This window comes from Alligator mississippiensis, chromosome 4 (assembly GCF_030867095.1).
Source record: "Alligator mississippiensis isolate rAllMis1 chromosome 4, rAllMis1, whole genome shotgun sequence".
In the NCBI taxonomy this organism is placed as follows: Eukaryota; Metazoa; Chordata; order Crocodylia; family Alligatoridae; genus Alligator; species Alligator mississippiensis.
Genome location: NC_081827.1, coordinates 242,212,619 through 242,224,397, shown reverse-complemented (window position 1 = coordinate 242,224,397; position 11,779 = coordinate 242,212,619).

The following is an 11,779-nucleotide window of genomic DNA, read 5'->3' as shown; positions in this document are numbered from 1 at the left end:
ATGCCACGTATAAGCACACACTTGATCCTTCCTTACTTCTTTTTGTATGTTCATCTCCTTTTAGGCTAGGTACACATCGTCAAATTAGCTCGAGGCTGAATGGATTCAGTCTTTGCAGGTTAGTGTAAACTGCAGAGATTAAACTGAGAAACAACTGGACGGACATTTATCCCTCATTCAGGCAATGCAGCCATATGCCTGCAGTGGCTTAGGCCAAAAGCTGGGGGGCATTAGATCACACCTCTCTGGCCTGTAGCGAGAGAGAGAGAGTGTGAGTGAGTGTGTGTGTGTGTGTGTGCGCGCGTGTGTGTTTTCACTTCCTCTTCCTGCTGCCTCTGAGGTCTCTGGGATTTGCAGTCCAGAATCTTAGCTGCAGGAGGACTCTGCAGGGTTGCTCATCACTTCTTCTTCCCACTCCCAGGTGCCTCTGGGATTTGTAGCCCACAGTCACAGGCAGCAGTAAGTTTGAGTGGGGGAAGGGGTGTTTCACCCCCCTCCCTGGCCCCAGCCCCCAGCCACTATTTGCCTGGGGGGTAGTCCCCACTCCTTGCAGACTGGGCTTGCCCCACCTCACCCCATTGTCAGCCGGCCCTTGCTGCTCCAGCTAGGGAGCAGAGGAGCGGGGCTAGCCCTGCTCTCTGGGGCAGACAGCACAGCCCAGCCTAGGCTGCGAAGTATGCTGGGATGCTGGGGGACTGTGATGTAACTTGAACTGGGAATGGGGTCTGGGACAGAAGTTTCATAAACCCGTTACACCTAAATCAGTTAAGTCCGATATTACATACAGCAAGGTTTATCTTAAACCAGTTTCAGCCATTTTGAAACTGGTTTATGTTCATTGCGTTTCTGTTCTGTTACAGGTTTAAACTGGTTTCTGATCACTTAAACCAGGTTATGTCCAACTTCTGTCCCTAGCCTTAAAACAAACATGATAAAACTTCTACCACTTCTGTAACCTAACTTTCTGCCTCTCCACCAATCATACCATCTTTACACACCATTTAACAAAATGCACCATGCCCAAATACCCTTTTTGAAAGAACTCTATAGTTATAGGGGATATGGGAACATATTCAAAATCATCACATTCACCATGTTTTAACCAGTTTAAGAATTCAATAAAAGATTTTTAAATTTAAAAAAAAGTAGTGATTATTACAATTGTAGTAATCCAACAAAATCTTAATACAAATCCCCAGACTCCCCAGGAGACTTTAATGTTGTAACAATAGAAAAGTTTCATTAACATTTTATGCTTTTTGATATGAAGCTGTCTGAAGACCAGACATACGCAGCACATCTTATACTCAGTCTACATTACAAAGTTTTGCTAGGAAAACCCCTGGTGTGGATGCAGCTATGATGCTTTCTGTCCCCGGGGGCAGGGGGCTGGACTTGATGATCTTCCAAGGTCCCTTCCAGCCCTAACATCTATGAAATCTATAACAAAAGAAAATGCCCTTGTTTTTTTTAATTTGCAATAGCATTTAGGGACAGGGCGTTAGCTGTGCTGACAGACAAACTGTTGGGATATGCCACATCTGCCCTAAAGGAATAAGCCAGCAAAACTACCGCGTCGCTGTAGTGCAGATAAGTCCCTGGTAGCAAAGCGAAGGGCCAGATTTCCACAAGCCACCTTCTCTTCAGGGCACACTAGCCTGTTCTGTCATCCTCCAAGCACCTCCCCTTGCAACCGTTAAGCTTTGCAAGGTCAACTGCATTAAGATAGTTTGCCACCTCCTTCACAACCCAATGGGGGCTGGCCTGGCCCTGCGTTGATATTTCCTTCTTAATAACTAACGTCTTTGCAGAATTTATTGTTCCTTGATAACCACGCTGCTGCTCTCTTATCCCATGAATGCAAAGCCCAGGTGCTCTTGGAAGATTGCTATGGCAACCCATTCTAGTTCCTCAAAAACCAGGCTATAATTTGAGGAGGAGATGGATTAAAAAAATAAATATAAAAAGGAGTGAAGAGGCCGCCAGATAGTCATGTAATATAAATAATGGACAAAGCACATGAAAAGCTAAATGAAAGGGGAATATACAAATAGTTGTGCCTGGCTTTTTCCACACAGAAATTGAAGTCTAGATTGAACTTTAGTTTAGTTCACAATCACGATGTTGCAAAAATGCCATCTCCGCCAAGCAGGATATAAATCCTTTTGTTTAATTCACTGCTATTTAGTAACTACTGCAGTCACAATCTGTGCTAAGGCTGCGACTCAATTTCCTGTCCCCACCAGGATGCATATTGTGCATCCTCACTTGATAACTGATATTGCTGGCTGCTTCATTATTCTCGCTCTCCTTACTGCAAAGGGTCCAGGCCTAAGGGAGCGGGATGAGCAGCGAATGCGAAGTGGCATTATTTTTCTTTCTATGAAAAGGTGTTTCACAGGAGCTCAGCGAGACGGCGTGAGGACTGCGACACACAAAGGGGCAAAATATGGGAATTTCTAGTTGTAGAACTGCTTCGTGATATAGAGGTGACAGATAATTAAGAAATGGGATAGTTCATAGAAAGGATAAGAATAAACCAGAACCAAGATCCAGACACCTGCAGTTTGTGGGGGTTAGCTTGCATGTAGCTCCGAGCTGTAATTCGCTTCCTCTCCGTAAAGGACCAGCTGCAACTCCATGCGCCTTGATCAACAGGTCCTAGACCAGCTACTGATGAAACTCTACCCTTGTCATTAATTCATCAGTGCCATAATACAGGACCAATCATAGCCCTTCTCTTTGCAGGCAAAGGAAGTTGCTTGTGGTCATATTTCTAGCGGTGCGGAAAGGGGATTTGCTGCCTCCAAGCCCCATTACCAAAGAGAACCCCTTCCCCTTCCCTGCTCCAGAAACGCACAAATCCTGTATGGGAGATTCAGCACAAGGCTCAGTTTGCCCACACACGAACGCACTTTCCCACTGCCTTGAATGGACCAGGATGGTTGTTTCCTAACTTATCTTTCCTAACAGCCTTCAAGCTTTCTACGACATGCTGTGCAGCCTGTGCCCCTGGACCTCCTGCCCACATTCTGCTTTTTAGACAATTGAGACAAAACTCGTGCTCCTTGCCTCACTTCACAGCTCCCCAGACCAGCTCCTTCATTAATTCGATGTTTTCTGGTGCATCCAAGGACACCATGCTGCTTACAAGCAGGCTATGATAATCACCCATATCAGGATGACAGTTGCAAGTAATTAGCTGAGCCGGGTTTCCTACTCCTAATTGCTATTTTAACAGCAAATATCCATGATTTACATGCATGTTACATTTTCAGACATTTTGGGTTAATTTATTATAGCAGAAATCACAAAAAACACTTATTATTAGGGTACCGCGTAGGGGAATGGTGAACTTTCCTGTTATGATTCATATTTTTTCTCTCTCGAGATTTTTATATCTCCATGGAAAGACCCTCTGGCAAAAGAGACAACGAAGAATGGAATAAACAAAAATATATCAAGGGCGTTTTAATAGGAAAACTCAGCAACCTCTAGAAAGGGGTCCTCCTAACATTTGCAGTGGAAGTAGCAATTCTGGATATCATGCAAAAGATTTGAGAAGTTTGACAAAAATTATTTTCTGCTTTGGGAAAAATAAAAGCAAAACTTAGTTGGTTGCATAGCTTTATATGGTGGAAAGACGTCTATGACAAGGGGTAATTTTTGTAAATGGAAGGTGTGATTTTTTTGCAAAGTATAAACCGTTATATAGCAATATAAATATATCTTATGTCAACCTTGTTTCTTCCTTCCCATACAGGGATTGCTGTGCTGCTACAAAGTATACTACAGACGTTATTTTCATAATTGGTTAAATTCTTGGTAGACTATACCAACTATAATGAACTATTGGTGTAGTTAAAGCAGTTCCAAGCCTGACAAATTGATGCGTTCAGACATGAACACAATTCATTCAGTCTCATTGGAACTGGCACGTAACCTCCATTAAGCTTGTTGATAAAAACACCCTTAGACAGATGGAGAGAGATGGCATCTTGCAAAGCTGTAGCTCTGAACATGAACCAGGCTACAAACTGCTCACTCCCTGCCTAAAGGAAAACTTTGTTCATATCCCTACTCGAGTTTTAACCCTACTCGAAGCAGCATTTTTAGTGTATAAATTTGCTAAGTGCATCTCTCTCAATACGGAGTAACTTTTATACACACAATAAATGCTTGCCCACATTTACAGAATAATCCTATCCTTTGACTTCCAGTTTTCAAATAAATTAAAATCGACATATTCATTGATTAGTTTGTAGATTGAGGTAATTATAGGTCTTACAGTAAAAGACCTGCTGCACAGAGAACTTGTAAAAGCAAAGCATACCTCTTCTCCATTACATCTCTGTGATTTAGTGGTTTAAAAAAAAGATAAAAGTGAAGAATTAATTACCATTGGGACTTTCTTTTTTCTTAAAACAGTTGGGAGAAACTAACCCAAAAATTTATGATGGAATAATCTTCAGCTCATATTTGCAAGGCACAGGAAAAACATTTTTTTTTATAAGGGATCTTTCATAAAAAGTGACAGCTATAAAACACCATCAATATAAATACTCATTTTTTATTTCATAAGCTTGGTTGCAGACAATCGGCTGCTAGATCTTCCTAAAGGTGCAAAATTATTTTTCATATATTAAAAACCTACTCGTAAGTCCCACAAATTGAGACAGATTTGTATATTCTTTGTCGCAACTGAGAAGGAAAAGTGTTCAGTTGAATACACTCTTCAGTGAGAAATGAGATTTCTTAATTTAAAAAAGAGAATACATCTGGACTGAGTTCATGCTACAAAATACATTTGAGGCAAGTGCCACTTTGTACACAGAGATGTTAATTTGCTGAACTCCTTTAACTCAACAGAATAAATGGAGAGGAACTTTTCTTACCCATTAGTTTAGTGCCAAGCTATGGAGCCCATTAGCAAAAGGAAAAAAAAAGAATCTAGTGATCACAAAGTGTTAGCTTGACGGTGCTAGGAAAATGAAGAGTTGTTGTCCACGGATGAGGTACTCGGGCTCTCTCTATACTACACAATCTGCTGTCACATTAACTGTGGTAGCAGTGCTCATGTGGCCAGGTCCCCCGTGTAGTGGATTCAGCTCTGCAATAAGGAAGAGTATTTGTCCTACTGGCATTATGCCGGCTCCATCCACACCAGGAGTTTTGTCACATTTATAGAATGAGATAATTTTACACCTGGAAGTGAAGCAAGATCATCTAAACCCATGAGGGAATTGTATCTAGAAGTGATCTGTTAAATGAGGTTGGGCATTTGCCAGTAGAGGTGTAATGGGGCAGCTCCAGCACTCAGGGTGGTGCCAACAGTGGCTACTTTATGTTCCCCGCTCCTCTCCCACCCCACTGAAGGCACTACTTGGGATTATGGCCAACCCCTTCCACTGTTATGCTACTGTTTGCCAATAGTGCCCAGACAGAGAACACCAGCATATTTCATATGCTAAGGGTCTTGTCAGACCTTACCCCATAAGCTGAACAAATGGCAAGTGGCTTAGAGTTGTTCAGCTTTGTGGAGCAGCCGCAAGGAAAGGTGAAAAAACAAGTCATGCCTGAGCAACTTAATTGCCTTCTATGATGAGATGACTGGCTCTGTGGATGCAGGGAGACTGGTGGATATGGTTTACCTTGACTTTAGCAAGGCTTTTGATACAGTCTCCCACCACATAATCCCAGGCAAGCTAAGGAAGTACAGGCTAGGTGGATGGACTGTAAGGTGGATAGAAAGCTGGCTGGAACATTGGGCTCAGAGAGTAGTAATCAATGGCTCAATGTCTAGTTGGCAGCTGGTATCAAGTGGAGTGCCCCAGGGGCCAGTCCCATGGCCAGATTGGTTCAATGTCTTCATCAATGACCCAGAAGATGGTATAGAGCGCACCCTCAGCAAGTTTGCAGATAACACCAAACTTTGGGGAGGAGTAGATACGCTGGAGGGTAGGGCTAGGATTCAAAGTAACCTAGACAAATTGGAGGATTGGGCCAAAAGCCATCTCATGAGGTTCAACAAGGACAAGGGCAAAGTCCTGCACTTAGGACACAACAATCCCATGCACCGGGACAGGCTGGGGGCTGACTGGCTGGGCAGCAGCTCTGCAGAAAAGATCCTGGGGGTTACAGTGGACAATAAGCTGAATATGAACCAGAAGTGCATCCTTGTTGCCAAGAAGGCTAACGGCATCCTGGGCTGCATCAGTAGGAGTGTTGCCGGCAGGTCAAGGGAAGTGATTATTCAGCACCAGTGAGGCCACATCTGGAGTACTGTGTCCAGCTTTGGGCTCCCCACTATAAAAAGGATGTGGTCAAATTGGAAAGAGTCCAGCAGAGGGCAACAAAAATGGTTTGGGGGCTAGGGAACATGACTTATGAGGAGAGGCTAAGAACTGGGCTTATTTAGTCTAGAGGAGACTTAATAGCAATCTTCAACTACCTGAAGCAGGGTTTAAGAGAGGATGGAGCTGGACTGTTCTCAGTGGTGGCAGATGACACAACAAGGAGCAAATCAATGGTCTTGGGTTGCAGCAAGGGCAGTTTAGGTTGGATATTAGGAAGAATTTTCTCTTTAGGAAGGCAGTAAAACACTTGAACAGGTTACCCAGAGAGGTGGTGGACTCTTCACCCTTGCAGGTTTTCAAGACCCGGCTAGACAAAACCTTGGCTGGAATGATCCAGTTGGGGATGATCCTGCTTTGAGCAGGGGGTTGGACTAGACGTGACCTCCTGAGGTCCCTTCCAGCCCTAATTTTCTGTGATTCTATGAAAAGCTGCTCCAACTGCCCCTCACCAACACAACTGTGACTTGTTGCTAGAGACTTAGTGAGCAGGGCAGGACTAGGAGCTTGGGGAAAGGCCGACTCGCTGCTCCCACTGGGCAGAGCAAGTGCTGCAGGACTGGAGCACCTGGCAGCTGCTGTGCTTGCTACTGCCGCTCAGACCAGCTCTGCTCCCCATGAGAGAACAAGCCAGTCTTGGGGGGGGGGGGGGGGGGAGGAGGTGGGGTTGGAGAGCACTCACTGTGGCTGGCTCTGCTCCCAGTGTGAGTGGTGATGGGGAGATGGTGCCCCATCTGGACTGGCTCACTTTGCTCCCACCAGGAGCAGAGACAGTGTGGGTGGTGGTGGCAGGCACCATGGCTGCCAGGCGCTCCAGGACTGTGGTGTTTGCTCTGCTGGACATCTCTGGAGAGCAAAGCAGTGTGACCAGCCCCACTGTGCCGCAGCATCCCTGCTCACCCACTGCCTCCTGGGATGCTGAAGGACTTCAGGACTGTGTGGAAAAGATGTGGACAGTGGCCACAATAGAACAGGAGCAAAATTAGGTGGATTAGAGAGAGAATCTTGCCCTGGAGTGGCATAACGTTAGCCAAATAAAAAGTGCTTTAAAAGCTACTTAAAAGGTGCTGAAGTGCAGCCAGTCCAGGGGTTAAGAGCTCCAGAAATTGCCTAAACTTACCATGTAACAAGGCCCTAAGCATGGGCGACTGGTGCCTCCCAAGTCTGGGGGCGGGCACCAGATGGCTGATGGGGGTGGGAAAGTGGGTCCGCCAGCAGCCAATGGCCAAGCCAGCTGCGAAACTGGAAGTGCACTTCCGGTGGCACTTCTGGTTTTGCAGCTAGCGCTTCCAGGGGGTGCATGGCTGATTTCAGGGGGTGCACATGCACCCGCGTGCACCCCCTATGTGTCGCCAATGGTCAAGTCACTTTCATAAATTAAGTGTTTCTGTTCTTTATAGACTTGGTAAGAGTGAGCATGGTTAGCCACCCACAAGTTTGAAGCAGTAACTAAAGGGACAAGAGCCATCACTGCTGATCACCATGACACACTCCTTCCCAAATCTGTCAACTTCCAAGAACGAATCTCCACTTTTAATAGAAAGATACAGATCTGAGTCTAGAAGAGAGGCACAGCAGGGCAGCACTGGCTGCAGTGTTGCTGATGGCGGGTACAGCTATTTTTGTTCTTCCTCCACTAAGAGCAGTGACCCAAGGCTGCTGCCCAGGACCCTCTCGCTCAGGTATATCATTGCTCTACTGTCTCTCCCCCATCACCACTCAATAGTCATGCGGGAAAGTGCAGCCAAACAAAGAAACACCTAGAAAGCCACTCTAGCTAGACCGTTTCAGGGCACTGGGCAGCCACAATACATGATTTGCTAGAACTAAGAGCTTTTCTGTTTTAAAAAGTGGTTCCAGGGGGGAAACCCCCCCCCAAAGCCCAGGCAGAATTTTGTATGAATTTTCCACAATACCTAAAACTTACAGCAGTGATACTGCGGTTTGAGGTACTGGACTGTCATTAGCTAACTACCTCTCTCTAGGGTAGAACATGCTGGTAGTTTCAAGGGCCATTGTGTCATTCTTAGGTGGGCTGGAAGAAACACAGTCCCTCTCCAAAAAAGGCACAGCACTTAAAAGGAGATAAAAGGTAAAAGACAAAGGAAGGCGATAAAGAAGACTCCTACTTGCATCGTAAGCAATGAAGAACTGAGGCACACGCAGATGTGTTGGCTTGTTCAGAGCCTGTGGCAAAGCCAGGAACGGGACCCAGACCTAGCATGCCTGAAGCACAAGACCGTCCTGGCCCTATCCCTCTTCTTACAGTTCCAAAGGACTGATTTCCATAGGAAGGAAATACAGGTGTTTCTCATATAAGACCACACAGCTGGATGATAGAGATGAGATGGATCTTACTGAGTATGGCTACTCATACCGTATGAAGTGTTTACAGCTTTGGAAAGGCTGTTAGAAGTGAATTTAATGCCAGTTGAAGAGGCCGGATTGATAGCGTTACAATCCAGAGTCTTCTATAAATCCATAGAGCAGAGAAAAAGCACCAGAAATTATTGACAGCGTTTTTGCTACCCTGTGAAACAAGTCCTTCAATGCAGGAGTCGGCTCTAGAGACAAGGCAAAATTCATATACTTGGCCAGTCAATTCATTCTCGGCCTCTCTTACAATCCTTAATGGATTTTGAGAACCTGGTTTTGGAAACGAAATAGTAAGAAACCTAGGTCTCATATAGCAACTTGTTAACAAATAACAAAAGAGCTTTATGGCATCGTTTCCCCCTTCCCTTGTGCAGATAGGGAAATTGAGGAACAAGGAAAGGAAGTAATTTGTCCAGAATCACTCAAACAGGACACTTGCATTAGTAGAAACCTGGTTTCACTCCGATAGACCAGTTAACTTTCCCATAGATCTCTGTATTTGTTTCTGAACAACCTTCAGGGGAATAAGAAAGCTTGAAGCTCATCTACAATAAGGTAGGTTGTGCCTATTATTTAGCTTACATCCTGCAAGAAGCGTCCCTCCTTTACACCCCTTTTGAGGGCTGCCTCGAACATCAGCCAATGCAGGAAACCAAAGGATTAACACTGCAGAGAAAAACCTAGCACATCATTTTTTCCCCCCATTCACTGTGGAGCAAGTGAACACAAATACTATCCCATCAAGCTTTTCAATAACCTTGCTATGCTGTCAGTAAATCTTCACTGCTTATGACATTTCACCCTGGAAGATTTGATAGCGACACTTTTGACTAGTTTTATGCCCATCTAGACTGCACAGTATTATAGCACAGGAGAAAGGCTTGCATCATGACAAACTTCCATGATTATGAGCAATATCTAGGCAATAGACTTTTCCTTTATGGATCTACTCTGGGAACTGTCAACGAAATCCTTCTAGTTCAAGCTAGGTAGTTTTGATCACCCTTTAAAGTGTCTTAAAAGTCCAATTTCTTTGTCAAGGTTCTGAGAGAGGGGCAGGGTGGGGAGGGAGAGGAGGCAATTTCGCAAGAAATACAGTATTAGTCCAAAACCCATCAGTCATTATTATGAGACAAGCCTTGAGAATAGGATGGCTGAAGTCTATTAACTGCTTACAAGATTGATAACATGGTAAAATGTAAAGGGAACTGTACATTTCCAATCAGTCTGTCCATCTTTTAAACTTCTTGTAACACCACTGACTGTAGAAAGAGAAGCCTGATGTGAATGGGCAGAGGTTTCGTTTACAAGCTGTATTTTGCATTTATGATCCCATAACCAAAGAGAAAGATAACTATATATTTGCACGTTCAAGTGAGCGGCAGCACCTATGTAGTCAGCTCTGGAATTCCTCTTTTCATTAGTCAGGAAACGGCTGCATGAAATGTATAAGCATTCCTATACATGCCTAGTAATCCCAAATTAAAATAACCCCCCACCCCCTCCAAAAAAACCTGCTGTTTTAAGATGGGCTCTAAAAGGCTTACTGTCTTCCATAGTAAACCTATCCTAAACCCAGTTCTGAGATGAAGCCAACTTGGAATATGGTGGCACTTCCATAATTCAGAGTAGTTTAATTGAATTTCTCTCTGCTTTTCATGCAATCACAGCTAGGAGTATTTATTCTGCTCTTGGCATTTAATCACTAAAAGATGTGGACAAAGAGAGATATCAGAAAATTAATGAAGAAATGGAGAAAATGTCTGCTGAGAAAGGTTAAGAACCAAGGGCAAAATCTTGGCCCCAATGATGTCAGTCATGAAGCAGACAAACTAAACAAAAGGAGGTAAAAATAGGATGAATAAAAGGCAAGTTTAGATTACAAGTGAATCAGACTGGGCTCTATTAAGCTATTATTAACAATATTCTAGCATTAAAAACCAGATGGCACAAAGGAGTCCAGAAAAAGACAAGACTTTAACATTAAGTTTAAATGACACGACAATTTTTTCTCTGCATCAAGAAGTGAGAATGCAGCACTCATTGGCCCCTGCTACACATTATATATATTATGCAATAAACTGGTTAATGGCACGATACATTTAGACTGGTCACATTTGCAAAGTAATTTTCACACGATAAAAATAACTACCCAGCTATAAAGAGAGTCAATCAGCTATAAATTAGTGCTTGCAAATGTCTAACAATTCTATAGCTGGTTTCTATCCAGCTTACGTTTGAACATGTAGCACAGCCCATTATTGCTCGAGATACGAGAACCATTCTGTTTTACAAATACTAAGAGGATAGGTTTCGTGGTTAAGGCACTGGAGTACTGGTTTCATCTCATCTTTGCTACTGACTGCAACATCTCAGAATTAATTTTCCTATTGCTCCCTCCTACCCACCCAAATAAAACTGTGGGCATAACTATTAGGGCTGTGTGAAGCTTCAGTCCCTGATCCGATCTGGTGGAGATTTGGCTCGATTCAGTGGCTGAATCTCTGAATCCAAATAAGAGGACCCTTTAATATCTCCAAATTGATTCGGAGAAATTTGGACATAGACACAGCCAATCGTCCAGCTTGGGAAGGGATGTGGGGGGGGGCCCTCGCACGCTCCCCGGCAGACCTGGAGTACTTCCGGTCCACTGCCGAGCACATGGAGGGCACCCCCCATGCTCCTGTGGGACGCTCCGTGCGCCCCAGTATCGCAGTGTTCACAAGCTGCGCTGGTACCTGGAGGTAGGTAGAAAAAACATTTAAAGCTGCGTCTGAATCGCTGATTCTCCAAATCAGCTTCGAATCTTCAGGCTCAGATTCAGCCAAATCGAATCTGGGACAGCGATCTGAATCAACAAATCAAATCACTGTGCCTGATTCGGGCCAAATCCGAATCGAATAGGGCCCGTTTCACACACCCCTAATAACTATGTGATCACTGCCGTTTCAGGAATATATCCTGAAATGGGTAAAACACTTTAACCTCTGAAACGCATTAAATGTGACCTAAGAAACTCCTATGCTTCAAGTATAAATTGCTAGCTGAAG